We start from the raw sequence: 11,683 nt of genomic DNA on the forward strand, positions 1-11,683 counted from the left end.
AAGAGATGCACTATATACTTAAAAGAATGAAGCTTTTAATGCTAACCTTGCCATCACTGACACAAAAGAAACTTCTGTGCTATTCTGCCATTCTGTGGTGGGTTGACCCCGCCCAGCAGCTAAGCCCCCACCCAGTCACTTGCTCACTCCCCCTCAGCAGGATAGGGGAGAGAATCAGAAGGGCAAAATCAAGAAAAACTCATGGGCCAACATAAAGACAGTTTAATAGGTGAAGCGAAGCTGTGCGCCCAAGCAAAGCAAAATAAGGAATTCATTCACTACTTCCCATTGGCAGGCAGATGTCCAGTCACTTCCAGGAAAGCAGGGCTTCATCATGCATAATGGTTACTTGGGAAGACAAATGCCGTAACTCTGCACATCCCCCTTTCCTCCTTCTTTCCCCAGCTTTTATTGCTGAGCATGACGTCATATGGTATGGAATATCCCTTCGGTCAGTTAGGGTCAGCTGTCCCAGCTGTGTCCCCTCCTAAGCTATTGTGCACCCCCAGCCTACTTGCTGGGGAGGGGGGGAGCAGAATGGGGAGAGTAAAAACAACCCTCAGCACTGTGCAAGCACTGTTCAGCCAAAACATGGATGTGTTATCAACACTGTTTTAGTCGCAAATCTAAAACACAGCACCATACAGGCTGCTATGAAGAAAATTAACTCCATCCCAGCCAAAACCAATACAAATCTCCACCCCTTATTCCATACCATTTGCATCATGCTTGGGTCCTACACTATCCAGTACATCCTCATTAACCACCCCCCCCCCTTCCCATCCTTTAGTATACATACAGATATTATTTCCTTAGTCTATGGGCCCCCCCATGAAGTGTCCATAAAATGTCCACCGAGTTCATTTAGTCTGTGACTTGGGCTCCCTCTGTTATGGTGGTCACTCAGGACAGGAGAGGTGGTGTGTTGTGTGGAGTTATTGGGCACCAAAGACAGCTCAGGTTGGGTCACCGCTGTACTTGCCCAGCTTCTTGCAAAGCTCATCCATGGTTACTTCGGGTGGTTCCTGTTATAATACTTCTTATAGCATACAACTCAAATCATGGGTTATAACAATTTAAAGGTATATCCATTGCAATCTCCACCCCTGGTCCTTTTGGACCAGGCTATAGAGTTTAACGTTGCAACGAACTCCGTCCCTTGCCCCTGCCTCCAGCATGGATCCTCCATGGACTGCAGTCTCTTTGGGGGCATACCTGCTCTAGCATGGACTTATCCACAGACCAAAGTCACTTTGACTCCAGCTCATACTGGAGTTCTTCCATGTCCAGTACGGCAGCACTCAGTGGTGGCATGACTTCATTCAGGCCACAATAGTCCACTGTTAGTCTCCACCCTCCATCAGACTTTTGCAGGCCATATGGAACTATTCAAGGGTGATTGAGTCTTGCTGATCACTCCTTGACTCTCCAATCACTGAATCAGCTCATGGATGGGAACCAGAGAGTCTTGGTTGGTGCGATACTGCTGCGAGTGCACTGTCATGGTAGCAATTGGCACCTGCTGTTCTTCAACACACAGCAACCCCACAACAGAAGGGTCCTGCAAGAGGCCGGGCAAAGTAGACAGCTGTTTAATCTTTTCTGCATCCATGGCAGCTACACCGAAGGCCCACCAGTACCCTTTTTGGTTCTTGATGTACACTCTCCTGAAATAGTCTATGCCAAGGATACGTGGAGCCTCCAGGCCAGTCACACTAGGATGCTTCTGCCGCTTGTCCGCTGTTAGGCTCGCCACAGCCTCCAACACAGACAACTGTTGGGATCCCCTTGCCACTCCAGAAATACAGATGGGTTCCATGCCCCAATATTCTGATGGCATTAGGGTACACTCTGCACCCATGTCCACCAAAGCCTTATACTCCCATGGGTCTGATGTGCCAGGCCATCGAATCCACACAGTCCAATAAACCTGGTCGGCCCTTTCCTCTGCCTGGCCAGAGGCAGGACCCCTCTCTTCTTGGTTGGAGCATTTATTACCCAACTCCTGCAATTGCAAACCAGAAGTCCCTTCATTAGGATCAGCAGGAGGATCAGCCCTTCTACTGTGTCTGGGGAATTGCTCAACCGGAGCAGTAATCTTCTCTGGATGGAGCCTTTTTTGGCTGCTGTTTTTCCTTGCAATTCATGTACGTGGTCTTCTAGTTTTGAGGTGGGTGCAATGCCCCACTTCCTCGTGTCTTCCCTGTGGTTGCAGAGCTAGAACCACAGGGTGGCACGCACATGGCGTGCGCCCACAGTTCCCTTTCCCTTGAGCAGAGAAAGGCTGATTTCATACGGCACTCTTGATAGCCGAGACACCAGACTGTAGGGATAAGGAGAAAGAGATATTCTCTTCAAGTTGCTGGAACTGTTGGGACAGTTTCTCCACTGCCCTGTAGGGTCAGGGAGGAAGAGAGATTCTCTTCAGAGCACCAGAGCTGGCAGGCCAGTTTTTCCACAGTTGGTGCCTCGATGTCTGTCCAGTCCATTATCACCAGGGTGCTGGCGTACAATGTTGGTGCGTTCCATACAAACTTCCACCACATGGACGGCAAATACTGGACTTCATCCGGATCTTTGGAGGCCTGGTTACTGTCCAGGTTGCTGTAGGTCACCTCCACCACCGTTAATTCCCTCACATACTGAATACCTTCCTCAGTCGTGGTCCACTTGCCTCAGTAGTTTACAAGACCTTCCTTGAGGGGATACCTTGCCTTCACGCTCGACAGGAGACACTTCCAGAGGCTGTGGATTGTTGCCCCTCTTTCAGTCCCTTTGTTGATTCCATGGTCCCTTGCTAGGGATCCCAGCTGCTGGTCTTCCCCACCTTCTAATTCCTGACTGTTGGCCCCAATATCCCAGCATTGGAGCAACCAGGTGATAATTTGCTCATCTGGCTGGTAGCCATAATCTTTCCACATATCTCACCGATCGCTCAAGGATAGGGACTGGGTGATTTCTGACTCGTTTATGATTTCAGTCCCTTCCCGCTCCTGTTCTTGTGACTGCTCTGCTGCAGAACAGGTTACCTCTTCTGATTCTTCCTCCTGCTCTCCCCTCAGGAGGAGTTTCTTCCTCCCTTACTAAACGAGTGGATCTCTGCTTCCATTGTTTCTTCTTGACTATAGGAACAACTGTTATAGTTGAGGGTTGGGTCTCTGGCTTAGCTACAGTGTCTGTTTGTATGTCCTCAGATCCAGAGACCCTCTTGAGCCCTTCAAATGCTGAACAGAGGTTCAGTAGGGGTAGAGCAGGCCCCAGCACAGTGCTAGAAGTTGTGTCTCTGATATAGACAAGGCATCATTTCTTCAAGTGTTCTGTCACTTCAGTACCATTCCATGCCTGTTCAGGTTTCAAGTCCCACACCATTGCAGGGGGGGAACGCTGTAGGTACCTGCCCAAGTTCTCCCACACACCTTGCCACCCATGACCCATGTGCCTCAGGGCACATCCATGCGTGGCATTCCAAATTAGTTGGTTACCCTTTTGAAAAGCCGGAATTAGATTCACAACACATACCAATATAAGCATTCTGGTTACACAAGGATATTCCAGAAACTGAAGAGCCATTGTAACAAGGCAGGAAACATCTACCCCTGAGGAGAAGAAAGAGAAGGTGCCATTCTTCATTTCCCCCACAAAATGTCTCCCGGAGAAGAAGAGGAAAAAGGTGTAATTGTGAATTGTCTCTGAGAGTTGGTTCCCAGAGTACTGGGACAACGGCAATGCATGGCACAAACACCAGATTAGGCTCAAGGCCAGTGCTTTTACCATAGCTCTCCCAGGCAAAACACAACAAAGTGATAAACAGCTCAGCAAACTGCAAAAGCCGAAAGCAGCCATTAACGAGCTCTAGAGTTGGAGGTAGAGCAAGAGATGGACCATATGATGGAACAAAAAAAACAGTATCAAGAACAAACAAGTCAACATTGTGACCAGCAAGAGCAAGTAACAACTTGCCAAGTAATAACTAAACAGCTATAACAACTATACATGTAGTCTAGCACACTCAGATCAAATCTGTCGTTATCTAGAACCTCTCAAGCCCCACACTGGGCACCAGAAAGGACTGTGGTGGGTTGAACCCGGCCAGCAGCTAAGCCCCCACCCAGTCACTTGCTCACTCCCCCTCAGCAGGATAGGGGAGAGAATTGGAAGGGCAAAAGCAAGAAAAACTCATGGGCCAACATAAAGACAGTTTAATAGGTGAAGTGAAGCTGCACATACAAGCAAAGCAAAAGAAGAAATTCGTTCACTATTTCCCATCGGCAGGCAGATGTCCAGCCACTTCTGGGAAAGCAGGAACTCATCATGCATAACAGTTACTTGGGAAGACAAATGCCATAACTCTGAACACCCCCCTTCCTCCTCCTTTCCCCCAGCTTTTATTGCTGAGCATGATGTCATATGGTATGGAATATCCCTTTGGTCAGTTGGGGTCAGCTGTCCTGGTTGCGTACCCTCTCAACCTCTTGCGCACCCCCAGCCTACTCATCTTTTTTTTTTGGGAGGTGGGGGAACAGCAGGCAGCAGGTGAGTGACAAAAAGGAGGACAAAAAAAGGAAACCTCCACACTGTGCAAATACTGCTCAGCAGTAGCCAAAATACCAGTGTGTTGTCAATACTGTTTTGGTCACAAATCCAAAACACAGCACCATACCAGCTACTATGAAGAAAATTAACTCCATCCCAGCCAGACCCAGTACACAATGCAAAATTCACCATTTTGTTTACATTAAAAGCTAATGATAAAAAAGTGAAAGAAAACTGTTAGCGCTGCGCACTTTTTATTCAATGGTTTCAGTCTAAATAAGTTTTTTTAGCTTTTTAAAAAAAACGGAAAAGAATAACCTGTGTATTTCCCTGATAAACAGAAGTAATCACAGCAGGGTATCATTCTACTACTACCCATTTGTATTTTTAATGCTGTTAATAATTCCATCACTTTTTCAGAGTAAGAGGACTGGAAAGAACTCGTAACCACCTTAAATATATACAATTGTTTACTAACTAGTACTGTCCTCTTCCTCTTTGTGGAGATAATATATTGATATTTTAATTTTTTTCTTCTTTCACTGACCCCTTGGATCTAGTAGCTTCTCCCTCAAAGAAAAGCACATGTGCTAGCTTTTGTGGTGTTGATACCCTAGCTGGGGTATCACGTACATAGATGTAGAGTGCTCACAGACACTGCGTGCACCCACACATAGTGCACACAAGGTGCATGCATACGCAGAATGTACCATGCAAACTGACATGTTGTTGTAAATAGTTTCTAAGGCTAAGCAGAAACAGTAATTTTCCAATTAGCAAAGCTACTAACCACTTGTGCCTTGGGAAAGGAATTTGGGAGGGAGCTAAAAGAGATGAGTGTGTTTGTATAAGTAACGAACTGTGGAAAACTAACGGCTCTAGCCTTGAAGAAGAGCTAACAGACTGATAAAAGGGAACATCTTGGCACCAAAGACAGGACGGTGGCCAGAGAAGCATGAAGTTTGATAAAACTGCAGAAACTGGGTGAAAGGTAAATGCGGCAAGGGGAGATTGCGACCACCGACTCAATTCAGGACCGAAAAGATTTGCCCCCCCCCCACCTGAAAAGAGCATGCGTGCTAATTTGCATAGCAAGCGGGGCTAATTTAAATACAGTAAACCAATAGTGTATGCAATGTTAATCACTAACCAATAAGTGTAAATTTAGGCGGATTTATACCAATCATGTAACCTGATAAATATGCTGTAGTTTTGTATGACGGTATGCACGTTAGGTGGAGGTATCCCCCATGCATCCAGCGCTGCAATAAAGAATGACTGCTTTCTAAATGCCAAATTGGTGTTAGAAAGTTTTTTTGACCGGTTTGCGGTAACAGTTTTGGCGACCCAGATGGGACTCAGCTTCTGAGACTTGACGGAAGTGGGAATCGAAGGACCTCCAGCCGGCACCAAGATTTCTCAGGGAGACCTTGATCCCTGCTCTGCCAAGCTCACGAGCTAAGGCCCCCCAGGTAAGAAAATTTAAGGCATTCTTTGATTTATACCTGAGCTCAGAAATCTGTAACGTATCTGTAATGTATATGCCTACTTGTAGGTTCTGAGCAACAGATCAGGTGAGTGAGCAAATAAGTCAGCACTGGGACCAGCAACAGCAACTAACAGCCTGCCAAGTAATAGCTAAAGAGCTATTAATTGTCTAGCACACTCTGATCACATTTGTCATTATCTTCAATCCCTTGAGCCCCACATTGGGCAGCAAAAAAGACTGTGGTGCGTTGACCCCAGCCAGCAGCCAAGCACCCACACAGCCGCTTTCTTACTCCCCCCACCCCCCAACGGGATGGGGGAAAGAACAGGAATAACAGAAGTGAAAAAACTCATGACTTGAAATAAAGTTTAATAGATGAAGGAAAGAGAATACAAAAAAAAAATCACAAGTAAAGCAAAGGCAGCCACTCACCACCTTCCACAAGCAGACCAATGCCCAGCCAGTCTCAGAGCAACAGCCACCTTGGAAGCCAAAAAACACCGCCCCCTTCTTCCTCTTCCCCAGTTTTTATTGCTGAGCATTATGTTATATGGTATGGAATATCCCTTTGGTCAGTTGGGGTCAGCTGTCCCAGCTGTGTCCCCTCCCAGCCTCTTGCCCATCCCTAGCCTACTTGCTGAGGGGGGCTGAATGGGAAAAAGAGAAAGCCTCAATGCTCTGCAAGCACTGCTCAGCAATAGCCAAAACCTTGGTGTGTTATCAACACTGTTTTAGCCACAAATACAAAGCACAGCATCATACAGGCTGCTATTAGTAAAGTTAACTCCATCCCAGCCAGACCCAATACAATGCCCCAACACAGCTAGGTTCTTTGGCCTTGACAATTCCAAAGTCCACAAAAGTTGTCTGAAATGTGCCATATTTTTGTTTTAATTATCTGAGCCAAAAGAAAACTGAGATTATTAATATATGCCCATAAAACTAATTGCAAATTTTTCTTAAGTTTTAAATAGATTTCAAACTCCAGTTAAGCTAAATCACCTGGTAAGCACATGAAATCTTACCTTTATCTATAAACTATCGTACAGTAGTCTATATTCTGCTTAAATCTATGTTTTAAATTACACAGCTAACTAAGAAAACTGGATGCCAGATGCCCACCAAAGCCACTCTGTCACTCCCCCTCCTCAGCTGGACAGGGGAGAGAGTCACTGTCAGGGGCAAAACAGACCTAACTTGGGGAAATTAATTTAATTTATTACCAATCAACGCAGAGTAAGGTAATGAGAAAATAAAAACCAAATCTTAAAACACCTTCCCCCCACCCCTCACTTCTTCCTGGGCTTAACTTTACTCCCAATTTCTCTGCCTCCTCTCCCCGAGCGGTGCAGGGGGATGGGGAATGGGAGTTGCGGTCAGTTCATCACATGTTGTTTCTGCCGCTCATGGGGAGGAGTCCTCACACTCTTCCCCTGTTCCATCATGGGGTCCCTCCCATGGGTCCACAGGTCCTGCCAGGAGCCTCCTCCAGTGCGGTCTTCCCACAGGGTGACAGCCTCCTTCAGGCGCATCCACCTGTGGTCCTCCACAAGCTGCAGGTGGATATCTGCTCCACCATGGACCTCCATGGGCTGCAGAGGGACAGCCTGCCTCACCATGGTCTTCACCATGGGCTGCAGGGGAATCTCTTCTCTGGCACCTGGAGCACCTCCTCCCCCTCCTTCTTCACTAACCTTGGTATCTGCATAGTTGTTTCTCACATATTCTCACTCCTCTCTCCGGCTGCAATTGTGCAGGGTTTTTTTTCCTCCTTCTTAAATATATTATCACAGAGACATTACCACCATCGCTGATTGGCTCAGCCTTGGCTAGCGGCGGGTCCGTCTTGGAGCTGGCTGGGATTGGCTCTATCGGACATAGGGGAAGCTTCTAGCAGCTTCTCACAGAAGCCAACCTTATAGCCCCCCCCCCCACTACCAAAACCTTGCCACGCAAACCCAATACAAGCTCCTAGACAGCACTTTCCAAAAATCTCAAAGCTCTTCATGAAGATCACCATAATTTTCATTTTTTTCTATGATGTAGACAATGGAGTCATCAAAATTTATTTTTTCAAGAGAATTTGAACAACCAGTGACAGAACTGGGATACAAAGCAAGACAAAGACCCTCAGTTCATTATCTGCTGGGTAACTCTGTCTGCTCTTTGGAAATTTTTAGCATTATTTCAATAAAGGGGAAGAGGCTTTCAAAATTGGCTATTACAACCCTCAATTCCCACTTGACTTACATGACATTCTGTCCAGGATTGGGAAGGATGAAACCTTTCAAATTAAATGGCATATTTTCTCCTTAGCTGTTGCATGAAGCCCATAAACAGAGCTGACGAGAAAAGAGGATATCATTTCAATCAGGGACCAGGCATTCTCATAACCGAAATAAATGTCCTTAACTACTGATCAGTCTTTCTCTCTCTTATTAAGTTCTGGACTTCAGAACAGTTCTGAATGAAAATTACTTCAAAACATGAGTGTCAGTGTAACTTTGTTTTCTTCAGGAAGAGAGTTTTAATATTAATTTTTTAAAATTTATTTTATGAATATTCACTTAACCAAGAAAGGCCATATTTTCAGAAAAAAGCTTGGCAACAACAGATGGGCATCAAGTGTCAAAAGAACTTGCTCCCAGTGAGGAAGAAAAATTAGTAACTGCATTTTCAAAAGAGATGAGCACATTTTAGAGTCTCTTGAAAATATGGGCCATGCATATTGCAATGGGAGGTAAGCTGTTGGGTACTGAGTACTTCGGAATATCTGGCACTTCTTCAGGGGATTAAATTGGAACGGAATCTTTTTGAAAGTTTGGACTCAGTTGTGATGTGCTGAGTTCTTTTGAAAATTGGCCTTTCTTGTTTAAGTGAATATTCATAAAATAAAATAAATTAAAAAAAAAATTAAAACTGGCCAGACTTCACAGCTGATTCAAAGAGTGACAGATTTAATGAGGGAAGGGATGCAGCACACTCTCCTTCAGCACCTTCTCTCAGCACCTGCTCTCCACGCAAAAAAAACAGTTGTATTATCTCATCTTAGCCAGGAGAGAGTGCTAAAGTATAAAAGAACTTAGGAATTCTTGATGTTGCGCAATCCTGTTCATGCTTAAGTCTTTATGGAAAGGGACGCCACCTGGAGTAGTGCATCCAGCTCTGGGGTCCCCAGGACAAGAAAGACATGGACCTGTTAGAGCAGGTCCAGAGAAGGGCCAGAAAAATGATCAGAGGGATAGAACACCTCTCCTATGAAGGAAGGCTGAGAGAGTTGGCGGTTGTTTGGCCTGGAGAAGAGAAAGCTCCAGGGAGACATTATTGCGGCCTTTCAATATATAAGGGGGGATTAAGGTTTTAAACTAAAGGAGGGTAGATTCAGACTAGATATAAGGAAGACATTATTTACAATGAGAGTGGTGAGACACTGGAACAGGTTGCCCAGAGAGGTGGTAGATGCCCCCTCCCTTGAAGTGTTCAAGGTCAGGTTGGATGGGGCTTTGAGCAACCTGATCTAGTGAAAGATGTCCCTGCCTGTGGCAGGGGGCTTGGACTAGATGATCTTTAAGGTCCCTTCCAACCCAGACCATTCTATGATTCTATGAGCTTGCAGTAGGGGTTTACTCACATAAATTCAGTGTAAACTGTTGTTTCAGTCCCAGGGAGAACAAGAATACTTCTAACAATGATAACAGCTGGTCCTCAAACATTGAAGACTATTAATAAAAATGGGTAGAATAATTATTAACAAAATTTTATGGAATTTCAGTCCTCTCTTTTTCTATTAGTGATGCTTTTTTTTTTTTTAAAGAAAAAAATCATGCCATGTTAGTTTTGGCCAGTTCTGTTTCATTGTTTAGGACAGACTGGTTCAACTAGTAGTTCATGAACTGAATTTGGCTTTCAGGATGCTTTCTCTCTGACCTGCTCTCTTTTCCTGGTGGAGATGGAAAATGTCTTTTCTAGCAGCTAAGGGCCAGTGCATCTGACTGAGAAGAGAAATGGGAAAGAGCAAGGAGGTATGTCTGCTTCCAATTTAAGCATGAGTGTGGAAGAGAGAGCAGAGATGAGACACAGCTTGAAGACCTCTGAGCTGCCGCTGCTGCTATTGGAAGCTAAGGTCTGATCCTTTGTCATGGTTTAACCCCAGGTGGCAACTAAGCAACTAAGCACTACATAGGCGCTTGCTCACTCCCCCCACAGTGGGATGGGGAGAAAATCAGAAGGGTAAAAATGAGAAACTCATGGGTTGAGATAAAGACAGTTTAATAGGTAAAGCAAAAGCCACACGTGCAAGCAAAGTAAAACAAGGACTTCATTCACTACTTCCTATCAGCAGGCACATGTTCAGCCATCTCCAGGAAAGCAGGGCTCCATCACGCATAACAGTTACTTGGGACGACAAACACCATAACTCCAAATGTCCCCGCTTCCTTCTTCTTCCCCCCAGCTTTTATTGCTGAGCATGACGTCATATGGAATATCCCTTTGGTCAGTTGGGGTCAGCTGTCCCAGCTGTGTCCCCTCCCAACTTCTTGTGCACCCCCAGCCTATTCTCTGGCTGGGATAGAGTTAATTTTCTTCATAGTAGCTAGTATGGGGATATGTTTTGGATTTGTGCTGAAAACAGCGTTGATAATACAGGGATGTTTTTCATTATTGCTGAGCAGTGCTTACACAAAGTCAAGGCCTTTTCTGCTTCTCACACCAACCCACCAGCGAGTAGGGAGAAGTACCAGGTTCTGAATGTAGGCATAAATAATTAGCTACACAAACATACAATGGGGAATAACTGCAGAAAAGCTTTAAGGGCCTGTTGCATTTTACATGCTGAGCATGGGGCAGCAGTCCCATGTTACTATGAAAATAGCGGTGTTATAAATGGAAATATAACCTGTAAGGACCTAAAGTTGTTTTTGTGCTCAGCATTGCTAAGATCTCAGCTGGAGTACTATATACAGTTTTATTCATTATACATCAAGAAAAATATGGACCAATTGCAGACAGTTTCAAGGAAAACAATGAAAATAGGCACAAGGCTATAAAATACGGCCCATGTGGAAAGGATTGAACAAAGTGGGATTATCTGCCCAAGAAAAGAAGACTGAAGCAGGATATAACAGTTTTCAAGTATGTAAAAGCTGCTACAGAATGGCAGGGAATAATCTCTCTGTGTCTATGGAAGGTAGAATAGGAAACAGTAATCTTAAATTGCAGGGATAAATAATTGAAGCTGGACATTAATCATAGAATCATAGAATCATAGAATCGGTAAGGTTGGAAAAGACCCTTAAGATCATCAAGTCCAACCGTTAACCTAGCACTGCCAAGTCCATCACTATACCATGTCCTCGAGCACCACATCTACCCGTCCTTTAAATACCTCCAGGGATGGAGACTCAACCACTTCCCTGGGCAGCCTGTTCCAGTGCTTGACCACCCTCTCGGTGAAGAAGTTTTTCCTAATATCTAACCTAAACTTCCCCTGGCGCAGTTTGAGGCCGTTTCCTCTCGTCCTATCCCTTGTTACTAGGGTGAAGAGACCGACCCCCACCTCGCTACAACCTCCTTTCAGGTAGTTGTAGAGAGCGATAAGGTCTCCCCTCAGCCTCCTCTTCTCCAGACTAAACAACCCCAGGTCCCTCAGCCGCTCCTCAT

This window comes from Nipponia nippon, unplaced genomic scaffold (assembly GCF_047370975.1).
Source record: "Nipponia nippon isolate SJK-2023a ecotype South Korea unplaced genomic scaffold, ASM4737097v1 scaffold_22, whole genome shotgun sequence".
Taxonomy (NCBI): Eukaryota; Metazoa; Chordata; class Aves; order Pelecaniformes; family Threskiornithidae; genus Nipponia; species Nipponia nippon.